This window comes from Coptis chinensis, chromosome 1 (assembly GCF_015680905.1).
Source record: "Coptis chinensis isolate HL-2020 chromosome 1, ASM1568090v1, whole genome shotgun sequence".
Taxonomy (NCBI): domain Eukaryota; kingdom Viridiplantae; phylum Streptophyta; class Magnoliopsida; order Ranunculales; family Ranunculaceae; genus Coptis; species Coptis chinensis.
The window spans coordinates 80589054-80616056 of record NC_141456.1 but is presented as its reverse complement, the minus strand read 5'-3'; positions in this window follow the sequence as shown (position 1 = coordinate 80616056).

Sequence of the window (27003 nt, the reverse complement as noted above, 5' to 3'; positions counted from 1 at the left end):
AACTTCCATGACCCTTAACCAAAACTATTATGTTTCTTCTTTATATCTATTACTTATTCCTTTAAAATGATAATATAATTATTTGTCTATGTATTTTAATGTTAAATGTAATTTTAGTGAGGTTTGAGTACAAGGAAGAACAAATTCCGAACTCTCGATGTACTTCAGTTCATTAGATTGTGGATGTGCATTTTAAATTTTTGGACTTATACAGGATTATTACTAGATTGGTTGGACTTTGAGTTTGTAGATTATTGTACATTTTTGTAATATAAATGAGTTTTAAAACTGATGTAGTAAAAAAAAAAAAATATATAGGTCCGGCCCTAAAGCCCGGCCTAAAGTTCCGACCCTAAAGCCCTTAAAGAGGGCTAGGGTCGTGGTCGGCTTGAGATTTAGACTTGTGACCGGCCCGACCTCGCCCTATGCTGACTTTAGGGCCGGGCCGACCCGACCCTAATATCTGAAGGGCTTTAAATATTTAGGGCCGGGCTAGCCCGACCCGGCCCATTGCCCACCCCTATTCCTACACAAGAATTCTATTTCAGTTTTTGGAATTTCTATATATGATTAGCCACCGAAATTCTCTGAAATTTTGACATTTCACGAAATTTTAGGTTCCTAATTACATTATGGATCCCAATTGTATGAAACAAGGTCCATGGGTTGCATATATTGGGTTTCTCTATTAGATTAACTTATGAAATTCCGTGAAACTTTGGAATTCCTCGAAATATCAGGTACCTAATTACATTGTGGTCCCAATTAAATTAAACAAGGCCCATGGGTTCATATATTTTGGTCCAAAACTTATATAAATGTGATTAAGGCATGCAATTTCATACGTTTATATATATTAAAATATACCACCGCCAAACAATTTGAGAGGGGGGGGGGGGTTCATGACATTGATCAATTAAATTTCCTAAACATGTTGAATATCAACATAAAAACTATATGGTAAAATAAAAATATGTGATTAATAATGTATTAAATTTAACAATACGTGCATAGATAAATAATCACGTAAATAATTAAATACTAACTACTTAACTAAAAATTGAAATTAACCAATAATTAAACTAAAATACGGAATTTAAATAGTTATTACAAAAACAAGAATAAATTCTAATCAAATTCATCACAACAATTCAAAAATAAAGAAGCTATCCATGGGAAGAAGATGGTCCAGAACCATCAACACGACGACGACGCTCACGTCTCGAGTCGGAAGAAGAAGGGGAACCTCCTGGCTGGGGCAGACGGCTCAAGACCTCGGCCTAGAAAGCTGTCTGCGCCTCTTCCATGTTCTCTAAAGTGTTAAACATGTCAGCGTGGTTGTCGGCTATGGTTCGAACATTATGCTCTAGTCTGCGTTGATCACGTTGAATGGAACCCTGACGCTTCTGTATCATTTCACAGAGCGTAGAAAGGGTTCGCTGATGATCGTAAAGCATACGCATCCCGCTATGGAGTAGTGAAAAATGTGCAAAATTAGAAGAAGCACAATCCATAGGATTCTTAGCAAAACAAAAAGGATATTCATCCTCATCCTCATCCTGATCTATCCCATCAGCTCTCTTTTCAGGCAATGTCCAATTTCTTTGGACACACTCACTATACGCCTTTGCGTTTGAGTGAATCTTAAGATGAATCCTAGGTGACTCAGGCACGCAACTCCAAAATAACATAATCTTAGTAATTAAAACATGGAGGGGTGTAGTAGTAACGCCTACATCCATCAGCTCATCACGCAGAAAATCAATGAGGCAAAAACCATACCTCCTGTTCTACAAAATCCCAAAGAATGTGCAAGACAAGTTGATGTCACTCGGCTTTGAAGTGCTACAAACGTTCTTGCCTAGCCATTGCATCATAGGCAGCTGGTTAATCCTAAGCGGATGCTGCCTGGCACAGTGAGAACGGTCATTGTATCGACCCTCAAGCAGCGTCTCTAGCATCAGCTGGTGCATTCCATCAAACTGGGATCGCTGTAAGGTCAAGGTGACCTGTTTCGCTGGTATCCCAGTGATGGTAGCAAGTAAATCATGAGTCATATTCTGGTGAACTCCGTCCAAATCCACAAGCATTCTCCCTGAAGGAAGTATCCTCTTATGCCTATAAACCTTCAACACCAAATCCTCATGGTAGTACTCCTCAGTAGAGTACCACATTCTATCCCACCCTTTAGCACACATCTTCGTACCATAAAATGGCTAGAATATCTCCGTGTTAAATGCGAATTCCAATAAGATTTTTACTGGTCGGGCCATTTTATGGATGAAATTTGAATACGGGTAGGGGTTTAAGTAGGGGATGATGGTGGGAAGGTGCTGTAAAAATTTGGAGAAGGTCTAGTTCGATGGAGGCGCAGTGCGCGCTTGGATTCAGTTCTGAGTGAGCGCGATGCGCGTTGGGATCGATTTAGGTCTGGTTTTATTTCGTTTGAGAAGATGAAGAAGTTGGGCTAGTGTTGGACTTTAAATGGGATGGTCGATGGGGTATAAATATCCTTGGTTGGGTGGAAAAATGAATTTTGGCCCAAGCCCAAATCTTTTCTAAAATACCGATCCTTTCCTGCTACCTCGTAAACTTAGAACTAAAATTCCTGATTTGTTTGTGGTCCGATTTTGGCGAATGAGCTATGCAAATGATCAACATGAAAAATGCTATCTGATGATCTAGGAAAAACTCAAATCTAACCGTGGTGACATATGAAATGGTGGAAGAACGCCTCGAAATGCGTAAATGGCATAAGTTATGAGGTCGAAGGAAATCTAGGAGCCTAGATTGTGTCACCCAAATCTATATGACTTAAATCAGCATAAACAAAGATAGGGAATTAAGAGAACAAGGTGGGGTGATTACCCACTCCCAAACAAAATTTTAGAATAGGATGAATTTTTTTTATTGTGGTGAAAAAGAAGGTATTTTAAAATAAGATACCCTAGACTTTCTAATCTATCTAATATTTATGGGTTGTATATTTTCTAATTTTTATGAAAAAGATTTTTGAAAAATACAAGAATAAAGCAAGTAAAAATGTAAATCACTCCATAGAGAAACATTACTAAAAAGAAACGAGAAAAAGTGTATGAAAGAAATGCGTGAATTACATGAACATGGACTAAGGATCCGACACTTACAACCACACACTCCGAAAGGAGGGTCTGGTTACCTTAATGGAGTACTCCCAAAATATGGAATTAATATAGGAAGTACACCAAACATAGAGGTCAGTCCTCATAAACAGGGTCTTGTAGAAGGGTTTCTTCTACAGCGGGTGAACATAATTCATGGAAATGTTTTAAGCGTTGGCCATTTACTTGAAAGGTACTGTTGTCTTTGGGATTTACCAAAGTAATTACTCCTTGAGAAGTGACATCAGTAACCAGAAAAGGTCCTGACCAGCGTGTTTTTAATTTACTAGGAAAAATATGCAAACGTGAGTTATATAACAAAACTTTTTAACCAAGGTCAAATTCTTTACACAAAATTTGTTTATCATGAATACGTTTCATGTTAGCTTTATAATTCTTCGCTAAATCGTAAGAATTGCTACAGATTTCTTCAAGCTCATTTAATTGTAATTTGCGCTTGACACCAGCGGTGTTAATGTTGAAATTTAAACTTTTAATAGCCCACAGGGCATGGTATTCCAACTCAATAGGCAAGTGACAAGGTTTACCAAAAACTAAGCGGTAAGGGGACATACCAATAGGTGTTTTAAAAGCCGTTCTATATGCCCATAAAACATCTGTTAGGCGTCTAGACCAGTCTTTCCTATCAGGATTAACTGTCGTTTCTAAAATTTTTTTTTTCAAAAGTTTAGAGGTTATGGTAGACCTCAACCTGTATTAGAAGAAATTCTCAAGTACATAGTTCCTTTTCTATCCTCTTCCACAATGCTATGTAACTTAAAATCAAGAGGTGGAGTAAAAGAAATGACCAGATCATCTCGAGTGGTACTAGGGGCCCATACCACTTCAAAGTTAGAACAATGCTATGTTAGAACAGTACCATGGGATTTGACCTGGATCCTGTATGATGTGAATAGCTCCTGTGCAGTCTGAGTTGACTTCTAGCTTAGAGATTCCTTGCTCTTTCACATGCTGAAGACCAATTGAAATCGCGAGAAGTTCCTGATATATAACCGATAGTTTAGGTGAGCTGCCAGCATGTGAAACCATTTCCATTGTCTTGGACTAAGCCGTCTGTATTTAGCATGAATGAGTCTTCCTTTGCAGGTCTCCATTTGATCCAGTTGGAGATTGGATCCTTGAAGTTTAGCTTCAGTCCCAATCTTGCTGCCAATATTCTAAGAGATGCAGTTTCATTTACATCGGTTAGATTCCTTTGAAGATATAGCTACATATTGGACATAATCTTGATGCTTAACTGCAGCGCCAAAATCTTTTGATTCTTTTTCTACCTTCTATTTCGCTCACACCAGATTTCATGTACCGTAGCTCCAATACATGTTTCATAGATATCAACACTGGGGGAGTTGATTCTACAAAGTCTGAAGATCTTGTACCATTCTCAAGAGATATATCTCTTTACATTCCCTCCTATCCTAAGTCTACTCTTGACCATTTCCCATACTTTCTTGAAGTATTGACAATCAAAGAATAAGTGCTTGGAGTATTCTGTCGAAGCATTACAGAGACTGCATTTAGAGTGTTGTAACACTTTCTTTTGAATCAACCTGTCTTGCATAGGGAAGCAGTTTGATAGTAATTGCCATAGAGTGAATGAGTGTTTTGGGACATAGAGCTTCCCCCACACCACTCTATACCATTTTACCTTTGTTCGCACTTTTCTTAGCACTGAATATGCTAACTTCACTATGAATTCTCCAGTGGTACTAGGGGCCCATACCACTTCATCCTTCTCAAGATATCTATTAACTTCAGTCCCCAGAATAATATTCTTTTGCTGCCTCATTAAGATTGAAAAGACTTCTTGCTTCAGGTATCTCCCACACAGGTTTTCTTGAACACCATAGATCATACCAGAACCAAGTGTTAGTGCAATCTGCAATAATGTACTTAATATGATTCCTGACTATATCTCCATCTATGCTGTAGTATTCCTCGCCAAACCCAAGAGCAGCTGGAAGGAATTCTCATAGTTCAAAAATAGTGCTTTTTGATTTGCTGGCTCCATGTCCATTTTACCCACAAAGAGTCCTCTTTCACTACAATTCTAAAAACTAGTCCATAATATCCAGCCTTATTTCCATGTTCGTGCATCCGTCATGCCCAAACCACCCTGCTCCTTTGAGTATGTAAGAACCTCATGACTTGCATGATGCATTTTGTTTGTCATGCTAGGACCAGACCAAAGGAATCGATTACAAATCTTGGAAACCTTGTCAAGCACTTTCTTAGGAAGGACAAATATTTTGGACCAATAAACTTGAAATGAGGACAATACTGACTAAATGAGTTCAAGTCTACTTGCTATTGACAAAGTTTTATTCTTCCAGTTTGAAATTCTGGAAGGTAATCGTTCCACCAATGGGAGACAATCTCTTATTCCAAGTCTTGAAGATGTCAGGGGAAGACCAAGATAGGAGATAGGAGGTGATATGAGAGAGATACCCATTGCATTGGCTAAGTCTTCCCCAGCAGCTGAAGACATACAACCAACAAGTAGAGTGGATTTTGCCGAGTTAATATTCAGTCCTGTAACTTGAGAGAATTTTAGGAGTATCTCCTTCACAGCTAGAATGGAGTCCATGTCACCTTTACAGAAAAGTAGGGCATCATCCGCAAAAAACAAATGAGAGATACTTAGTTTTTTGCACTTAGAGTGAGGGTAGATCTGCCCAGAGATGAGTGCTTTCCTTAGTAATCCAGATAGGATCTCCATGACAAGAACAAATAAGAATGGCGAGATAGTGTCATGATAAGCACCCAAAAGTGTATTATGAAACCCCATTGAGACATATAAATTTGGTTAATTATGTGTTTAATAATCATGAAATAAATATGTTTTCATACTTTTGCAGGTATTTGCAGTAAACATGGAAATATTGGTTAAACCTGAAATAAAGCATGAGGAATGGCGTATATACGAATTCTCCCAAATCCACACAGAAGCATCAAACTTCCAAAGCTCCTACCTTTTGAACCAGGACTCCGAATGCGACACGAGAGATGCTCAGACAATCAGGGCGATGAACTCTACGCATAGGCGGGAAATTGTAACACTGCCCAAAATACCGGACCGCCACTGGACTGCACATGGACCCACTATGCGGGGCCACAAGATTGGATGAGTCATCAATCATGGAGCATGTCAAGACAAAGATAACAAATTATTGGTGCAAAGTTGACATCTTGCATGTAATAAATTAGATTAGGTGTTAATAGTGAAAAAAAAGGCAAGGTGTCACTTTGTTTTAATGTGGTGGATAAAAATTCATTAATGTGGTTTGATAATTCACGTGGGAGGAAATGAGATTTCTCTCAAATGGAGAAGAAATTAGACAAGGGTGGGGGACACTCCATTTACTCCCTTGACTTATTTTCCTCACATGGCATTATTTTAGTTTCTTAGTGAAAGAAATGTAAAGTTAGTTTTAGTTTTTATTAAAAAAGCTTGTAATAGTTTTAATGGAGGAACACTTGTTTCTTCTAGAAAAGAAATAGAAGTGAGTTTGATTGTTCATCTTTCTCCTCTCTCTCTCTCTCTCTCTCTTTGTATTTTTCTTAGTTTATAAATCCTTGTCCCAAGGATCATGAGCTAACTTCCCTTTTGGGGAGTTAATCCAACTCATGTGAGGGTAAACCAATTGTTGTTGGTTTGGAAGGTTTAGGAAGAACAACAAACTCTACATCCTATCCCAAAATGGTAGTTGGTGTAGAGTTTAGTTAGGAATCAAGCAATGAGCTTAGAGATAAGTCATTGTTTGGTTTCACTTGCTAGCATAAATGAGCTCTTTAGTGAGCCATGCATGCTAGGGATCAAATCTATTTTTTCGTTAGGGACTTGTCTATGAGTCTAGGAAGAATCAAAACCTTTTTCAAATCAACACTAATGATAATTTCACATGAGGAGGATTAACTCTCCACCTTCTCTTTCAAATCTCTATTTCGGTATTAAGTGAATGTTTTCAACGTTAATGTTTTCTTAATGTTTATGTAGGAAGGAAAAATCTAGCATTTATATTATGACCTTACTCCTTAGTTTCCCTTAATTGTAAATTCCAATTTGTAGTTGTTCTAAGCTTTAGTTTAGTTCGAATCTTTATTCCAACTCTACGAAACGAAGATCGTGAGTAAGGAACCTTGAGTGCTTTTGCATCAATTCTTAGAGATCAAAACTCTAAGTAATAGTAAAGAGCATATATCAGGTCACCTTGTTGCAAACCTTTTTCACCTTCAAAGAAGCCTTCAGAAGTGCCATTTAACATAATGGAATATGATGGAGAGCAATATCACATTGTAAGCCATTCTACGAAGAGAGGGGGGAACCCAAAGCTGTGCAAAATCATTTCCATGGCCTTCCAGTTAACTGAATCAAATGCTTTCCTGATATCAATCTTGATAACACAATTTCTTGATCCATGTTTCCTTGAGTAACCTCGAATCAGTTCATGTGCCAGAATGAAATTATCTTAGATGTTTCTGCCTGGTACAAAGGCAGACTGGGCTCCAGAGATTAAGAAAGTGATACATTCCTTCATCCTGCTTGTAAAAATCTTAGTAACACATTTATAAATAGTATTACAACAAGCAATAGGCCTGAATTCATCAACCTTAGTTGGGGCAAGAGCTTTAGGTATTAAGCATAGAAGAGTAGAGTTTGTACCTCCCTGGATGGATTTTTGTGAAAATATATGCTTAATTGCAAGAGTGAAATCATTACCCACAGTGAAGGAATTAAACCCATTAGGACCAGGGGTTTTGTTGTCCTCCATAGAGAAAATAGCTTCCTTGATTTCCAAGTCTATGATATCCTTTACAAGGTTGTTGGCCATATTTGAGGTTAACCCAGGGAGATCTAGCTACTCTAAGAACTGAAAAGAGCATGTAGATAGAGAGGCTTCACCCAAGAGATCAGAATAATAAGAAATAAATGCTTGGGCTACATTGTCTTATCCTTCCTGCATATCTCCTTGTGAATCAATAATAGACCAAATGTTGTTTATGGTCTTCTTTTCTTTTACAGAGTTGTGAAAGAAAGCATTGCATTTGTCCCTAAAAGATAGTCAATCAGTGTGAGTTCTTTGCAACAGATCATATTTTTCCATGAGCATGAGAGAACAGAGCTCTAACCTTTTTAATCTTTCAAGATTGAATAGATGAATGTCCAGAGGATTCCAATGCTGCCGCTTTTGAATATCTTCAAGATTTGTTTTTGCAGTGTTCACCAAATTCTAAAGATCTGTGGAGGTGAGTCTCGGCCATCCTTTTAGAGTAGTCTTTAGAAGTTTGAGGTTTTTTTACAGCATGTAGGAAGGATTTCCTTGATTTGGTATAGCCCAACATTTGCCAAGGGTATCCTTGAATAAAAGATTAACCAGCCAGTAGTTTGTAGGGGATATAGAGTCGCCACTTTATGGGTAACTCCATATTTCTTGACTAAAGCTTTAATAACTCTATTACAGAAATGTTTTCCTCCATCACTAATGATGGCCTTAGGTGCGCCAAAATGTGAGAAGATGTACTCCTTCATAAACAGTACTATAGTTTTATGATCATTATTATGACAAGCAATGACTTCAATCCATTTAGAAACATAGTCTACAGCTACAAGAATATAAATGAAACCATGCGAAACTGGAAACGGGCCCATGAAATCAATACCCTATACATAAAAAATCTCCACTATGAGAATGGGATTTAGGGGCATCATATTACGTTGAGTAATAAGCCCAAGTTGTTGATATCTAATACACGTTTTATAGTGTGCATGGGCATCTTGAAACAGGGTTAGCCAATAAAAACCGCATTGAAAAACTTTGGTGGCAGTTTTCTTTCCACTAAAATGACCACCTCATGATTGTTAATGGTAGAAGGATAAGACTTCATTGTGCTCCCACTGGGGAATGCAATGACGAATTATCTGATCCGCACAATATTAAAAAAGGTAGGGTTCATCCCAGTAGTAAAATTTAACTTTGGCAAAAAATCTCTTGCGTTCATTTTTGGTATATATATAAAGAATGATCTCGAACACTAAAAAATTAACAATGTCTGCATACCAAGGTGCATATAGATGCTCATCCAAAAAAGAGTCAGATATCGATTCGGAATCACTGTCATCCTCATTAGCTAACCTAGATAAGTGATTTGCAACTACATTTTCAGCTCTTTTTTTATCCTTAATTTCTAAGGTAAATTCAGTTAGGAGAAGAATCCAACGGATCAATCTCTGCTTAGCATCTTTCTTCGTGAGAAGGTACATAAGTGCGGCATGGTTTGTATAGACGATGGTCGTGGAACCAACTAAGTAAGGACGGAACTTATCTAAGGCATAGACAATGGCTAGAAATTCCTTTTCAGTAGTAGTGTAATTACGTTGAGCATCATTTAAGGTTTTACTAGCATAAAAAATAACGGTAGACTAATTATCTAACTTATGTCCTAGCATAGCACCAACAACATAATCACTAGCATCACACATAAGTTCAAAAGGTTTAAACCAGTCTGGTGGTTGTATGATAGGTGTAGAGGTTAAAGCGGCTTTCAAAATTTTAAAAGCCTGTTTGTAGTCATGATTAAAATAAAAAATGGCATCTTTTAAAAGTAATTGTGTGAAAGACTTAGCTATTTTTGAAAAATCTTTTATGAAATGTTTGTAGAAACCTGCATGGCCTAGATAGGCTCTAATGTCATAGACAGTCCATGGTATAGGCAGAGACGCTATCTTATCTATTTTAGCTTTGTCTACTTCTATTCCATTTTTAGAAATTATGTGGGCTATAACTATGCCTTTAGTGACCATAAAATGACATTTTTCCCAATTTAAAACTAAGTTCTTTTCCTGACACCGTTTCAAAACTTTAGAAAGATTTGAAAGACAATCTTCAAAGGAATGACCATGAATACAAAAATCATCCATAAACACTTCCATGAATTTCTCCACCATGTCATTAAAAATATGTAGTAGCATACAACGCTGGAAAGTACCAGGTGCATAACAAAGGCCAAAGGGCATTCTTTTATATGCATACGTACCAAAAAGCAATGTGAATGTAGTCTTCTCTTGGTCATCTAGGTCAATAATAATCTGGAAATAACCAAAGTAGCCATCTAAAAAATAATAGTAAGCATGGCCGGCTAGACGTTCAAGCATTTGGTCGACAAAGGGTAAAAGAAAGTGATCCTTACGTGTCATAGCATTAAGCTTCCTATAATAAATACAAATCCACCACGTTATAGGAATTCGGGTGGAAACTAACTCTTCATTGGCATTACGAATGACTGTAACACCGGATTTTTTAGGGACTACATGAACTGGGCTCACCAATTCACTATCTGAAATGGGGTATATAATGCCAACATTGAGTAATCTCAAAACTTCCACTCTAACTACCTCTTTCATGGCAGGGTTCATGATAGGAATTTAGTCGGTCTAAATAAATTAGACTAATTTAACCCTAGTTAAACCGCAAGCGCATAGCTATCGTTGAAAATAGTTGCAGCGAATGGGTCGATCCCACAGGGATTTCTACTTAGGACAAACGAGTATTAAAATTATACTTAACTAATTCGACAATATTCTTTTATGGAAGTTTGAATTACTATTAACTAAGATTAACTAATTACTACGAAAGCAATAAATTAAATGGATTAACTATTAACGAAGAAAACACTAAGGCATTCGAATCCACCCTAGACCATTGTAGGTTATCCTAGTCAAATCAGTTTATAGGTTCTCTTTTAATTATGAGTAGCACGAGGGAAAGGCAACCCTTTCTTGCTCGAATATGTGAGCGTGTAATTCTTAAACAATTCTAACAAATTGTATTAATTGAATTTCAGCAAACAGATATAAACCCCTAGCAAAAATTGTCTTTTTATAATACAACTTCTCACAGGTTTAAATAAACTTTAGAACCGATGCTTCGATATCAACAGAAACTTAATCCAACAATTGACTAGTCTAGACATGGATTAAACATGCAGGATATAATCAATGATGGAATTTCTACAGAAATCAGAGAATTCAATTAATTATTTACTATAAAACTTAAGTCATAGAACAATAACCTAATTAAACTTAGAAAACCTACGCAAGTCTAGGGCTTCATCTAAGCCTTAGCTTGGAATTTAGCTAGACATGACAATTTGCAACACGGAAATAAAAGAAGAAAAATCATCGACAAAACCGTAATCCGCTTTGAAATCTTCTTTTCCACTTCGTTTGCTGCTCTCGGTTCCAATTTGCGCTCTCCAAAAGATCCCCCTCCTTTTGGTTTTTACTGGTATATATAGAGGTTTGGTTAGGGGCAGTGTTTGATTTGGAATGGAATTCAAAGTTTCTAATCCGGTAGCGAGAGTTTCGGATTCGATCAGTTTGAGTGGAAGTTGGTCACTGTTGGAAAGGAAATATGGGATTGGTCCAATGATCTGGTGGTATGTGAATTCATGGAAGGATTGATAGATTGGCTTGTTTAGTTTTGGAAGCGTGGGCGCGTGTTCGATTTGGTCGGCCGGAATTTGAGGGGTTTTGGGTCTGTTCGCGAATTGGAAATGGAGAAGACTAATGTTCCAATCCGTGGTCCAAGAGGGTAGGATAGATAGTTGGCCTTTAGTTTGAGTTGAGTGCACATGGTCCGGTCTTTAATCCTTGGTCCACCCCTTTGCTGGTCATGTAAGCTCATGGGCCATAACTAATTTCACTCCATATTCCCACTCACAGCTCCTTACTTTCTTTTAATTTAGCCATGTGACTTTAAGCTCATGACCACATTTTCGCTCAATTCAAATACTTGAGGCCAAATACTTAAGGTCCAACCAAAGGTCAAAGCTAGAGAATACAGGTCATGTGCTCACTTAAATTTTGTCTTCATGTGCATTCACCAAATATTCATATCCATAGCTTTGTTTCTCTATTACTGATCATCAGGCGCTGAGGTAGTAAGGTACCGAGCCCAAATTCTCATTAGCAGATAACAAGGCCAAATCCAATGCACGCAAACAATATCTTGACCAACCTGGGATACCTCCATTGAACTAGATCAACGTACACACACTAATATCTTCGAATCTCAACAGTTTCAACACTTTTAATCAAGTTAACTCTGATCCTGCAAAATCACTAAAAACACACTAACTAAATCAAACAAATAAAATAAACGAACTAACTAGTATAAACTTGGGCGTAGATATATGTAACATCTACGTGTCTATCATTCAAACGACGTTGTGGCTCATGGGAGGTTTTCGCATTATCCTCCAAATGTATGCGAGGTTTGCATACGCTAGGGTCAATATCCTTAATATCGTCTAAAGACCAACCAATCGCAGAACTATGTTCACGAATAACCCTAATCAAATTTGCCTATTCAGTAGTAGATAACTGAGATGAGATAATAATCGGATGAGTGCCATCCGGATCTAAATGCAAATACTTTAACTCAGTAAGAAGAAGTTTAAGCTCAGGGGTGGGAGGAGTGGGAATGAGGGAATCAGGAGGGTTTTCCTCCTCTAAAATGCAGATTTGTTCAGAAATTAGTTCTTCAAACTCAAGAGCTATATTCTGGATATGAGTAGATTCTAAGAGGTCATGTACTTCTTGGATGTAAGAATCCTTAGTACTGCCAAAGGAAAGAAATTGGTGCATCTGATTATCTGGAAAAGTTTTATTAAAATAATCTTGAGCGAGGCTATCTATCATGCTAATTTCACCATCTATAGTCATGTATGGTGTCTGGTGCATCATTTTAAAAACATTTACCTCAACAGCAAGATTTCCAAAAGAAATGGACATCGAACCATCGCGACAATTAATGAGGGCATTGGCAGTTGCCAAAAAAGGATGCCCTAAAATAATAGGAACATAGTCATGGGCGACTTCTGTGTCTAGAATGACAAAATTGGCTGGATAATAGAAGTCTTGTACTTTAACAAGAATATTTTCGACTACGCCCTTAGGATACTTAATTGAACGATCGGCTAACTGCAAAGTTATTTGAGTCGGTTTTAGATCATGTATGCCTAGTTGTTTATAAAGGTAAAATGGGAGTAAGTTAACACTCGCCCATAGATCTAGATGAGCAGTTGTTGTGAAAGGATCGCCTAAGGTGCATTGTACAGTGGGATGACCAGGGTCCGTGTACTTAACGATTCCATTATGTTTAGATAAAGAGGGAAACTGTTATGTTAAGAAGGCTTCTTTAGGTATGTTTGTTTTCCTCTTTGTGGTGCACAAATCTATAAGAAACTTAGCGTGTGTTAGAAGACGTTTTATGGCTTCGAGGAAAGGTAGATTTATAGTTAAATTTTTAAAAACTTCCCTAATCTCGTCAAAATTATCGTCCTTCTGTAGCATAGCTAGTCTATAGGGAAATTGTAGTTTTTCTCTATATTTAGCATAAGGGTTAATATAAGTATTGCCATTTTCTTTAAGTGTTGTTAGTTTCCCCTTAGGTTGAGGTTTAACTGGTACGTTTACCGTGGTAAGATCTTCAGTTTCAACTATGGTATCTAGTAAGTTTTCTTTATCATTTTGTGGGGAATCCTCAGGCATTATTACTTTGTTGTCAACCATTTTCCCTGAACGGAGAGTAGTTATGGCCTTTAGTTCTTCTTGTATTATATTTTCATTACTAGAACTACCATTTAATTCAAATGCTATGTTTGTTGATTTTGGATTAGGTACGGGTTGACCTGAAAACACGCCTTTTTGTTGTGGTTTTTCTTGGGCTAACTGTTGGATGGATTGTTGGATGGCTAGTAATATTTGTTGTTGAGCTTGCATGTATGCATCGAATCTATCAGTTTGGGAAGGTTGAGTTGCCACAGGTTGTGTAACAGGAACTATCTCACGTTGATTATTAATGGGGGGATTTTGATAGTTGTTATTTACCAGGACTAAACTTCTATTATTATTATTATTATTATGGTTACCTTTCCCTTGTCCTTGTCCTTGTCTAGGTTGATATTGATTGTAGTTATTGGTGGGCCTAACTGTTTGATTATTAAAACCTGGAGGTGTTGCTTGTTGGTGATTATTACGCCAACTAAAATTAGGATTTTGTCTCCAAGGTGCGTTAGGTATATAATTAAAAGCATAGACATCTTCTGTATGTGGTTGTGGTTGTTCATAAGCAAGAAGACAATAATGATCGGAATGTTCAAGACTATAACAGAAATTACAGCGAAGAGAGTTTATATTCGTGACCGGAGTTGGTTTCTCTTCTTGTTTATTAACATAAAAGGCATCTACCTTACGAGTGAGGGATTCAATTAACGTTTTAAGTTCAGGATTTTGTTTAATCTCGAACATACTAGTTGCCTTAGCTGTAGAAGAAGGAATGGAGCGGGAGTAATCGTTACCTCCTCAATTGTTACTTTTCTTGGATTTATTATCTAGAAAGTTATAAGCATCTGTGGCCCTTTTACCTAGGAAATTACTTCCATTCATGATATCTAAAGTCCCTTTATGGTGTTGGCATAGGCCTTTAAAGAAGGCACGAACTAGTGTGTATTTACCTAGATTATGATGTGGACATTCTACTAGAAGATCAGTGAAATGATTCCAAGCTTCAGAAAGGATTCTTGAGGCTTTTGGTGAAAGAAATGAATATTTTGTAACATCTCATCAGTCTTCTGTGGCGGGTAAAATTGTTCATAAATAATTCTATTAGTTTTACCCATGTATCGACAAAGTTCGGCTTTTGTGCTGTTAGCCAAGCAGCCGCTTTGTCAGCTAAGGTGAAAGGAAACTCCCTGAGCTTTATTTGTTTAGGTTTTACGTTAGGATGATCAAATGTAGTAAGAACTTGTTGTATCCTACGTAAGTGTTGATAAGGCTTCTCATGGTCTAACCCATGAAAAACAGGTTGCAAATTAAATATATTAGCGGGGATTCTAAAATCTCCCGTAGTATCTGTAAGGCCCCAAATTATTTTTACATTATTTCGAAACAATATTTAGTATTTCGGAATTTGATATTTATTTTTTGGTCAACGGGCTAGTAAATGTGGGCTTGACTTTTGATAGAAAGAGAAAGGAGGGAAACTTAGTATTTTGAATTTTGAATGTTGTGTAGAGATTTTTAATTTTTGGAAAGTTTTCAAAAGATATATTAATATAAGGTATATAATAAATATAATACTTATAGTATAGAAGAATATTCTATAATTAGGAATAGAGATAGTTGGTAAAATAGGAAGTTTCAAAAATGTTAAGCAGAATATAAATTCTTTAGAATGGAAGGATTTATAAAAAATGAAGGGTTTTCAGAAAAATAAGTTTTAAAACTAAACAGCCTAAAACAAAGAAGAACGGAGACATGGCGGATTCGTGCGTCTTCTAGCTAGCTTGGGATTGATTTTCTCGCGTAATTTTCTATGTACACTTTTTCGCGATACAAGGTGAGTAGATATTTTATGGATTTGTTAAATTTATCGTTTGCTGTGGATTTCACGATGCTGGAAAAAAAAGAAAAGAAAAGAGAATGATTTTTACTGTTCACATATTGCTTTATTATCTGGTTTTAGTACTGTATACTATTTAGTGTTAACTGCGTTTACATGTTGCTTATCGATTGAAAAACCAATCTGGTCTCCGGAAAACTTGTCCAAATCCATTGATAAAAATCAAGTTAATAAAAGTGAGTTGTGTGTTAATTAAAAGGGTATGATTTTTGTCAAGGAGTTAAACCAGCTGGAATGAGAGTGGAGGAGGAGAAAAGCTGATGGTGGTTGATCGGTGGAGGTGGTGAGGAAGAAGAAGGAGGAGGTGGCGAACCTGGTTCTATTTTTTGGTTGGGCTTGGGCCAAACCAATTAATTGTTTTTGGGCCGAACCAATTAGTGTTTTGGGCCAGTTTCATTTCTTTTGTTTGGGCCAGTTCTATTTTTGTTTGGGGCTGGGTCCATATGACTTAAAATGGGTCCAATTGGTCTTTAAGAGTTTAGACTTTTGGGCCTTGGTTTTGGGGCTTGGTCTTGTTTAATTAGATTAGGACAATGGGTTGCATTGTTTTAAACATGGGTTTGGGTTAGGACCTGTTTGGAGGAACATCGGTTTGGGATTGGTGACTGTTGGGTTTGACCGTTGATCATTGACTTTGTTGACTTTTTTATATATTAATTTTTATGGACTAATCAAAGGGTAAAATGTTGTGGAAGCCTGTATAAACTGGTTTGTCATTATCTAAGAAAGATGTGACGTTGATATTGTGCAATTTTTGACATGTGACGAGAGTGAGATTTTAAGAGACGTGATATTCCTAAAACGCTATAAAAATGTTATGCGGCACGTTTGGAAAAATTGTGACATTATGTGGTATGCTGAACTTGTTTTGTTTTGTTAAATGATATGATATGTTAGGATATATATTAAATGCAATATTTTTGAGAAATAAATGTAAACACTCCATTATTATGTCTGTGAGATGCTACTATTAGGTAGTATAATATTTGTGGATATTTTCCAAGGGATTGTGGCTTAGTGCAATAATTTATGTGGCATGTTAAAGAATGAAAGTTGTTATTATGAGATGTATTGAGATATTTCTAAATATTGTGGCTTAGTGCAATAATGTATTTAGCATGCACGTGATAAAGTGAAATGGATATGAGATATAAATGTATGTTACCTGAATAAATTACGTATCAAAAATCCTAGAACCTAGCTACCACAACTCATGTGATATGATTGGCCCTTGTATAGGGTGTATGAGATGTTGATTGACCCATGTGTAGGGCAATCGTAGCCGAATAGTGGCTTGATTATCTCGTTCGCAAAATTAGAACGAGACGTGCGATATTTTATGCCGAATAATGGTAGCACCCACATAATGGCGTTCGTGTGGGGGTTACCTGGTATGCGATATCCTGCTTAGGGTAACTACACACGTAGTGGTTCATTATGTGAGGGGAGGCATGTGGATGTACATGTTCAGCGTAGGGAAGCGATTGTGGTAGCCAGGGAAACTAGGTAAGACATAGAGATGACGTGATTCTAGAGACACTTGAAGAAACTCTAAACAATAATTGTGATGATATATCAAAGTGAACGTTAAATCTATAATAAATGATTTATTATAATTTATGTTGCATTTACAATGGTTTTGCAGAAGGGTTGGTTGAATTGATTATTTATGCAGGTGTGACCCACTCTGTGATTAGGCTTACACCATCGTAAGTATAGAGTAAGTTTTAGTTTTGTTATTTTTTTATTAGGTGCAGTTGATCTAGTACGATTTGAAGCTATGGCGCCTAAGTGGAGGAACTAAATGCCTTATTATTATTGAATTAGAAGCTAAGGCACCTCAGTGGAGGAACTACCTGCCTTAATTATTGTAATTTAAGAATGTTGTATTATTCGTTGGAAGTTAAGGCGCCTCGGTGGAGGCACTAACTGCCTTATTGATTGTGTATGTATATGTATAAGTATGATTTGTATTTTAGGGATACTCTTACTAGCATTGTTTATAATGCTGACCCGATTTGCATGTTTGCTTATCAGGTGTGTTCATAAAATGAACCCAGTTGATAAGTCTTGACAGGATTAGTGGAAGAAGGTTGATTGCTGCTTGTGGTTCACGTTAGCGTCTCATTACAGGATATGTTTTGTTTTCCCTTAAGGTGCAATAGTTTTTTAATTGAGACAATGTTTTTTTTTGTATTTTCAGTTGTAATTATAATTAAAGAGTTGTTGAAGGGAAATTTGTAAATGGATTATATTTGAGAATTTTTGTAAAGAAGAGAACTTTTGTTTATTAAATTTTTTTTTTGGTTTCCAATTATTGGAATAGTTAAACAGATAATGGGTTTCTGGAAGTTGAGAGTGCATCACATCTCGAAAATCGAAGAGTCGGGAACAAATATTGTTTTTCTGATTTTGTCGAAATTCGGGGTGTGACAGTATCTGCAAGAATTATGCAGGACTTAGGTCTATCATTTAAAGCCTTATAGAAATCAGAGAGAGGTCTCTCTGCTATTTCTTCACCCATTGCTACAGATGTAGTGTTGGTGGGTATATGTGGTGTGTGTTGTGATTGGTGAATTTCTAGATAGGAGATTATTTCTGCGTCTACGATAAACAAATATAGCAGGTTTATGCGTACTAGATCTTAATCTCATGTAAGTTTTAAATCTAATAGGCAAGTCCTAACAAGCATGCAAAAATAGCCTGATTATTATTAGAAATAGAATCCTCTAACCGTAATTCGAGGATGTATAGAGGTGTTACTTGGAGCGTCCTTGCTACGCGTATAAATAGCGTCTTCAACAGCCTTGAAGCACGTCTATGTTACTTGAACAATTATACGAGTATTGGTCATCGTACATGGTGTGGATTGTGAAGTCCTGTAAAAAGGTTAACCTTATTAGTTTTTAAATTTTTAAGAATTAGGAAAGGCTTTTTACTATGGGCTTCTTGTTGGGCCTGAATGTCATGGGCTTCTTGTTGGGCCTGGATGTCAGGCCTGTGAAAATGGGCTTTTGGTAGTGGATGGGCTTTATAATTAATATTTAATTAATAAATTAATTTTTTTGTATTTTTAATCAAACCAACGGCCAGGTCACTTAAGAATTTGAGGGAGGTTGTCCGTGCGTGCACGTTCGTTAATTAGATAACCCCAAATTCTTTCAGTTTGCTAGACATCGTTTAAAATGAAGAAAAATAATATTTAAAATTTAGTAATTTTTAGCATACGAGTATTGTACTGTACTCTTAAGATAAGATTGTAATTAATATTAAAAAATTGATTTAAGCTAATTAATTAACCTAGGGCGTGTTCACACTTAGAATCTAGTTATATTGGGCGCGTGTCGAACTTGATATGTGGAAGGCGGGTCGTGCTCAATGAAGGCAAATTTAGGGCGCGCGCGCTCGTGACTTAAAACTAAGGTTTCAAATTTTAGGGATCAGGTCACGGGAGGGCAGGGAGTTGGCTGAGCAACTCGTATGCGCTCTTACAGTAGCAGAAAAATTTGAAAAAAGTACGAACAGTGTTTTAGTGTGTGTTTTGTGAATAGTGAAAACAATGTTTTGTAATTTAAACACGCGTAATGTAAACGAACTAGATGGCAAGCGGCGTCATTGATAATAATTAATTATTGATGTATTGATGAACAATAGATATATGATGTCATGAACAGTAAATTATGGTGGAAAAACAACAGATGAAACTTATCAAAATCATGTGATAAAGAGGAGAGTAGTCGTGTTTGCCAAACTCTAGTTGTACACTACTTGGATACGAATCTAGGCTGCAAATATGCTTCACTAATAAGAGTCAAAACAGTAGATAGGAGATAAAAACAGTAAATTTAGATGATGAATAAAGGAATTAGAAGGGGTTTAATCCACCACGCTATTCGGTTAACTATTAGTTAGTATTGAATTGCTTGTATTGATTCCTAGTGAAGACCAAGTCCACTTGGATCGAGGTTTCACTAGCATGAGAGTGTAGCTCCACCACAAATCTCTTTGGTGGTGGCTTTATACTCTAGTTCTCCGTTATGAGCTCTATCTCTAGTTACTCATAACAAAGAACTTAAAGTTCTTAATTGCAAAACAATAAATACTAATGATTAATCATCCTCACATGGCTTCATAAACCTCCTCTAATGGAGGTTTAACCTTGTTTCATTGGAATCATATTAATTAAAAAAATAATAATAAGACATAATGTAAAGAACAATTATTGAAATTAAACTAAAGCTTTTTATTGATGGGAAATGATGGAGGCTACAATGCATGCTAAACCTAATTATAACCTAAAGAAACATAATCCTAATTTAAACTAAGGGTTGCTAGAAGAGCTAAGGAAGGAGATGTAATATTTAGCCTTAACTTTCTTTATATAGGAGAAGGTTAGGGTTACATTTTCGTGCAATGGCCAAAAGGGGGATTTTGGGCCTCTAAAGTGAGCCCAAAGTCCATTAGGTTAACTAGGAGTGACAGTTTTGTACACGACCCGCTAACCCGACACGAATCCGACACTAAATTAGCGGGTTTAGGTTGGGAAAAAAAAGGCTTTTGGGTCATTTAAGGGTCGACCCGCCGAACCTGTCAAATAAATAGGTCGGGTTAGGGTCACATATGTTAACCCGGGTAACCCGTTTGTAGACCCGATTAGTTTTCGGGTCTAATAGGTCAGATCATCAACCCGTGACCTGTATGACTTGTTTTAAGATATGTTTTATTATTTTTTTAGATCTCATCATCCCAACAACCTAAAATAAATGACTAAAAGGAAAATGATCAGCCGTCATATTGATTCATTTGATAATGATATGTTTCGTTATTTTAATTTCATAGATATGTAATTGAATTGTAGATATTTTTTTAGAATTAATACATTTTTTTTAGATATATTTTTTTGGTAAATAAAATTGTGAAATACTAAATATTTTGTATACATGTTATCTGTGAACCCAATCCGAAATTGACTCACTAGATTAGCGGGTCACCCGTTATACATGCGGGTTGGGTTTGGGTTTGATAAACTTAACACGATTAGTAATTGGGTCGGGTTTGGGTTTGCTCTCCTAACACGTGACTCAAATATGACACAACACGAACCCGACCCAACACGACCCATTGCCACCCATAAGGTTAAGTTTAAAATGGCCACAACTGCTGGAAATTACTTCCGTACCCTTATTGTCCTCTTTTATAGCTCTGATTGGGTCCAGGCCGGGTCCATTGGAAAGAGAATTTCGAGCTGGTCGTGTTGACATAAAGTAGGCCCAATTCCGAGGCCCAAGTCCAAAGATACGGTCTGTTGAAGTTTCTGTTGACTTTTCTATCCTTTTTCTACCCGGATTGACTTTGACTGGGCTTGAAAAAGGCTTTTCTCCATGATTCTTGGGCTTTAAATGTAGAAATTTCTTGGCAATCATCTTGACTCATTTTCCATGCAAAAATAGTGTTTTTAGTCACCTAATCAACTTCAAGTCCTAAAATGCACAAAAACACGTAAACATTACTAACTCCTATTTATTATAAACATAATTAGCCTAAATATAGTACTATTAATGGGTTTAAACTATACTTTTGGATGCTTATCACCAGGCATGAGACAACACACTATTTCCAAAGATCTCGTAATAGAGGGCTCCAATTCTTGTTAATCTTCGTTGTGTCTTATAAGCTATTAATGTCAGTGGTGATGTTAAAAACCTGTGTTATCCATCTCCAAAGCTTCTGAGTGAACTCGTACTGTCAGAATAGATGGTGGTTGGATTCAACATCATTTCCACATAATCTACAACAAGAGGGTAGACAGATGCCTATTTTCTGTACTTTGATGTCATCAGTTGGCACTCCTCTTTGTATGATTTTCCATGCCAAAGCTGATATCCGAGGGTGGATAGAACTCCTCCATATACTTTTACTCCACTCAACCACTAACTTTCTTTTTCTAATTTCTTCATATATTGACCTAGTCGAGAAGTTGCCCTTTAGATCAGGGAACCAGATAACATAGTCCTCGAAGGCAGAGCTACATTTAAGGACAGATGCTGAGCTTTTATGAGCATGTTGCATAACATCTTGCAGTACATCAGGAATACACCAACTATCCCCTTCAAGCAGGTCATATACCCGAGCTCAACATCCCTTTAGATCCATTGAGCTGGCATTGAGCATGTGTTTGAGAGATTGAGTCCCTAACCAGTTGTCCACCTTTTCCCCATTGGCTATCTATCACCCACTGAGTTCTATGTGTAACTTCCTCTAGAGCTTTCATGATCCCAGGCCAATAAAGGTTGGCTTGTGTGATTTAATAATCTTTCCATCTGGATTGAAATATTTTGCTTCATGAACAAAGCAAAAATAGTTTCACCATTTAGAATTTCCCAAGCCATTTTCATCAAAATAGCAGTGTTCACATGTTTGAGCCTTCTAATCCCAAGTCCACCTTCACAAGCAGGCTTGCACAGTCTATCCCAGCTTACAATCACATTTTTTTTTTTATATTAGGATCTCGACCTTAGGAAATTCTTCATAATAGTTTCAACTTATTTGACCACAGACATTGGCCATTTGTAGATGGACATGTTGTAGATTGGTATGCTATGATAATAAATAAAAACAGTTAATGAATCTACTAACTATTCTTACGCTATCAATTAATATTTTCTTACTCTCAACATATCATGCAACATAATTATGAGTAAGGAATCGTTCCACTCTTAGTTATCAAGACACTAGTGATTTCAAACAATGGTTTCTAATGGAAATTAAGTTAGAGTAATGATTTTTAACTATACTAATATGAAATAGTGCTGAAATTATGATTTAACTACTAAATTGCTCAAGAAACAATTGATTTTATGCTAGGATGAGATATAGAAGAAGCTAATCCACCTATATGATTCATAAAACTACTTAACTTACTTATTGAATATAAAACTAGAGCCTTTACAATGAAACACGAGGTTTCAATATAAAGTCTCAAGCTTTGGATTGATCCTTAGTAAATCCAAGTTATCTCTAAGCATGAATATACTAGAATGAGAGATTATCATCTCCACAAATCTCTTTAATGGAGTTTCTAATCTCTAGTTCAACTCTTATGATTTTTATCTCTAAACAATCATGAGAATCAAACTAAGGTCTAATACACAATAACCAAGACAAACAATTCTAATATAATCCTCACATAGGCTTCATAAACCACTCTATTTGGAGTTTTAGCCTTGTTTCATTGGATTTCCTATATTAAAGCAATAATAGAAAGACATAATGTAAAGAAAAATTGATTGAATAGAATAAACTAAGGTCTTTAATGGAGGTTTGGAGGCAACAATTAAAAACCTTAATTACTTAATCCTAAACTAATCTAAACTATACTAAACTAAAGAAAGGGGGGCTAGGAGAGAGAGAGCTTAAGTTTTGCCTTAATCCCCTTTATATAGGAGAGGATTAGGTTTACATTTTTGTGCATAGGCCTGGAGGTTAGACTTTGGACCTCTAATGTGAGCCCAAAGTCCATTAGGTTAAGTCTAAAAGAGTCAATACTGTTAGAAAATATTTCATCACCCTCTTCATCTACTTTTACAGCTCTGATTGGGTCAAGGCTAGATCCATTGGAAACCTTGTTCCAAGACGGTCATTTTGACATATATTAGGTCTAATTCCAAGGTTAGAGTCCAAAGCTGCACCCTTTTGAAGTTCTGATGGCTTTTTATCCTTTTTCTTCCCGAATTGACTTTGACTTCCCGGCTTTGACTGGGCTTGAAAAGGTTTTTTCTTCTTGATTCATGGGCTTTAAACATAGAACTCTATTAGCAATTATCTTGACTCGTTTTCCATGCAAAATGGTGTATTTAATCACCTAATCAACTTCAAGACCTGAAATACACAAAAACACGTAAAATAGTACTAACTCTTATTTATTGTAAACATAATTGGCCTAAATATAATACTATTAAGGGGTTAAAACTACAGTTTTAGGTGCTTATCAGACCACCCCCAAACAACATTTTGCTTGTCATCAAGCAAAGATGAGAAATAAAAATAGATAAGTGGGAAAAAATGTGGTCCTAACTAATCTCGTTTTACAGTGTGCGATTGCTTTGACCATATATAATAAGGCCTTAAACCACTAGAAATTCCCTAGTGGACGAGTTATGGCCTCGTGAGAGTTTTTCAGAGAAGATACTCACAAAATTCATTTATACTACAACGACTAAATAATAAAAGTAATGTCCCCTAAATTTATATCAGAATCTATATATCTCACTAGCAGTTAAATAAGGATCATCATTCTACAACTTAAACTAATACATGCATAATAATCAAATCATCTTAAGATAAATAATTATACAATGAACTATCTTATGAAATGCAATGAAATGTCTTTTTATGAAACTTTTGGGTAGCGTGCCTAAGTAGGTTTTCACAAGGAATGTGTCAAGATACACAACACTCTGATTTTTCCACCCAAGTTTGCTAACTTCAGTGTGCAGTGGGTAAACATTTCCTCACAATCTCAATGACAATCCAAGAAAGTCGAGGTCGATCAAACATATCTACCACTTACTATCACACCAACCTATTCCTAATTGAGCTAGAAGTATTTATTAAGTGTTGCGGGGTTTAGGTGATGGTTTAAGAAGGAAGGAAATAAATATTCAAATAGACATGTCTGAGATAATAGGGTCTTCAAAATATGTAACTAGAGAAAACCTTGTTCATACTTTGCTTCTACACTTTGTTTCCATCTTTAGCCTTTTTGTTTTGACTTTTGACTCCTTTGATTATGTTTTTTGGAGTTCTAATTTGGGTTAATTAGATTAAACCCCCCATTTTATATACATGTTTAGACTAAACCCCCCATTATGTTTTCTCCCCATCACACCAATGTCAATATTTTACTTAATACCCTAACTGCCCCTATTGTGTTTAGTTCGAATTCATATGAATTCACATTCCCGCACACTGGAGAGTCGTCCTTGCACTGATATACCAACTGTCTGTCCTATTGCTTAGCCGCATAGACTAGCCACTATAACTTCCAGATCAGAAAGAACGGCGTATATAACAACCGAACACAATGAAAAAAGGCAGGCCATATACCATAGACCTTCCCAACTAGAATGAAGAAGGGTCTGTGGGAGCTAACATAGGACAAGGAGGCGGGGTGAGATACGAACTGAAATGACACTAAAAGCGCAAATGCCCATATCCGGATAAGCAGATTTTTCCATCACGATCTAGAGATGAAAGTGCTGCTCTAGAGACCCCAGCCCCCATTCCAAGGGGATCAATTACTGGACTTTGATCTACTAGTGAAGCTACTCGCTGCTTTCGATTTGGGTCCCCGAACCGGAAGAACTAGAAAAAGGGTATGAAACCGGTGAAGCTGCTGGGGGTGCAACCTCTACCGCTGCCTATGTTACTTACCACTCACCTACGCTCTTGCAACAAGCATGCCCAAAGATTAAAACAGGAGTTTAGCTAGCCTGATAGTAGTAAGAGCTTGCCATTTCTTACTTTTATCTACTAGCGCACTACAACCCTGACTACACTACACTTGATATCAGTAGGCCCAACACCAAGCAATAGAGTTAAGAAAGGGAGTTCTTCTCCTTTTGAATTAATGCTACTAGTCAGAGAGGATATGAAATAGAGGAAGACCTAACTATCCCAGCAAGAGAAGGAAGACAAGACCTGAAAGCAAGGATCCGAAGGAGAAGCGTAACGAGGATCTGCTTCATTAACAGAATCTGCTTCAACTAGATAGATCGATTCAACTTTCCTTTCAATTTCCTACTTGAATTAAGGCAACGGCAAATCAAGAGAGGATGTTAAACAGAGATCGAAAAAAGATACACTCGACCTTAGTGTATAAGTAGTTGCCGGGTGCAAGCTTTGAAGTAGCGCGCTACCCGCTAGGTTCAATCAAATAAATGAATCAGATTCCCACTTACCCAGTGGGGATAAAGACTATCAAGTCGATGTTCCTCAGGACTTGCCCGGAAGGGAGAATCAATCTCTCTTTCCGATGAGATATTCGATATATGATGTGATTTGTTGACTTATCCCACAGGTTTGTTTCCGCTTTATTTACTAATTAAGGCGAGTTTCCTGGTTTCGTACGACACAAAAGTTATTTTTAGAAAAAAAAAAAGAAAAGAAACGAGACGAAAAAGAAAAAAAGACAATAAGGGCAGTTAGGGTATGAAGTAAAATATTGATGTTGGTGTGATGGGGAGAAAACAAAATGGGGGTTTATGTCTAAGGAATCATAAAATGGGGGGTTTAGTCTAAACATGTATATAAAATAGGGGGTTTAGTCTAATTAACCCTTCTAATTTTTTATTTTATTTCTATTATATTTTTCTTTTCTTTGGATGGAACTTTTTTTTTTTCTTAATTTTTCTTTTGAAACAACTAACTAATTTTGGTTTTCTACATGTCTGTCTCTTCTCTTTTCTATTTCTCAGACTTATCTAGATAGGTAGGCTGATTTTATTTTTTATTCGATCTGTTTTATTGGGTAAAGGATTTGTGGTTTGTGAAAAGGCTAATGAAAGGTTCAGTGGAGCGACTAGCAGAAAATATACTTGGGTCAGAATTTCTGGCTATATCGATCCAAAGAGGGCATAAATTCTTGCTTAGGATATGGTATGGTGATTAAGCAAGTGGATGTGTGATTTCTCTACTCGGATTTGCATAATTGACTACTCCCTTGTGTCATCACTTAGTTATTAATTCATATGGGCTTTTTGGCTAGATGCTCATAGGATATGTATTAAGTACTTTAACCTAGATCTCAGAAAAATACTGCCAAGTACAATCGTAGATGCTCATGAAAAGATGCAATGACTATTACCTACATATTAATCTAAGTTTTAAAAATTAAATCCTAATTCAAGTACTATGTGCGATTTCTAGACTAATATTATCATGGAGAAAAGAATAATACCATTATCACTAAGTGCATAGTATAAACTATATTTATGATTTTTAACATTTTATAAAGAAAAGTGCGTAATTTACATCCTAAAAGTGCCTAATTTTTGTAAATATTTTTATCCCACCCCTAAACAATCGAACGCTTTGTCCTCAAAGTGTAAAGAGATAAGGAATGAATTTACCATAAAAAAGTGGCAAAAATTGGCAGTACCTGTAACAGAAATATTATAAAGATGATATGATAACATGAAATATAATTAAACTGTTACGTACTAACTAACACAAATTCTACTGGAGTAACCATGACAGGCAAAGGGTGGTAAAGGGTTTTTTAAATGAAATACCAAAATACACCACCCCCAAAACAAATTTGAAAACTCTTTTTAAGTTTGAAATTTTTTGTGGCCTATACTCCAGAAAAGTGATATTGTACA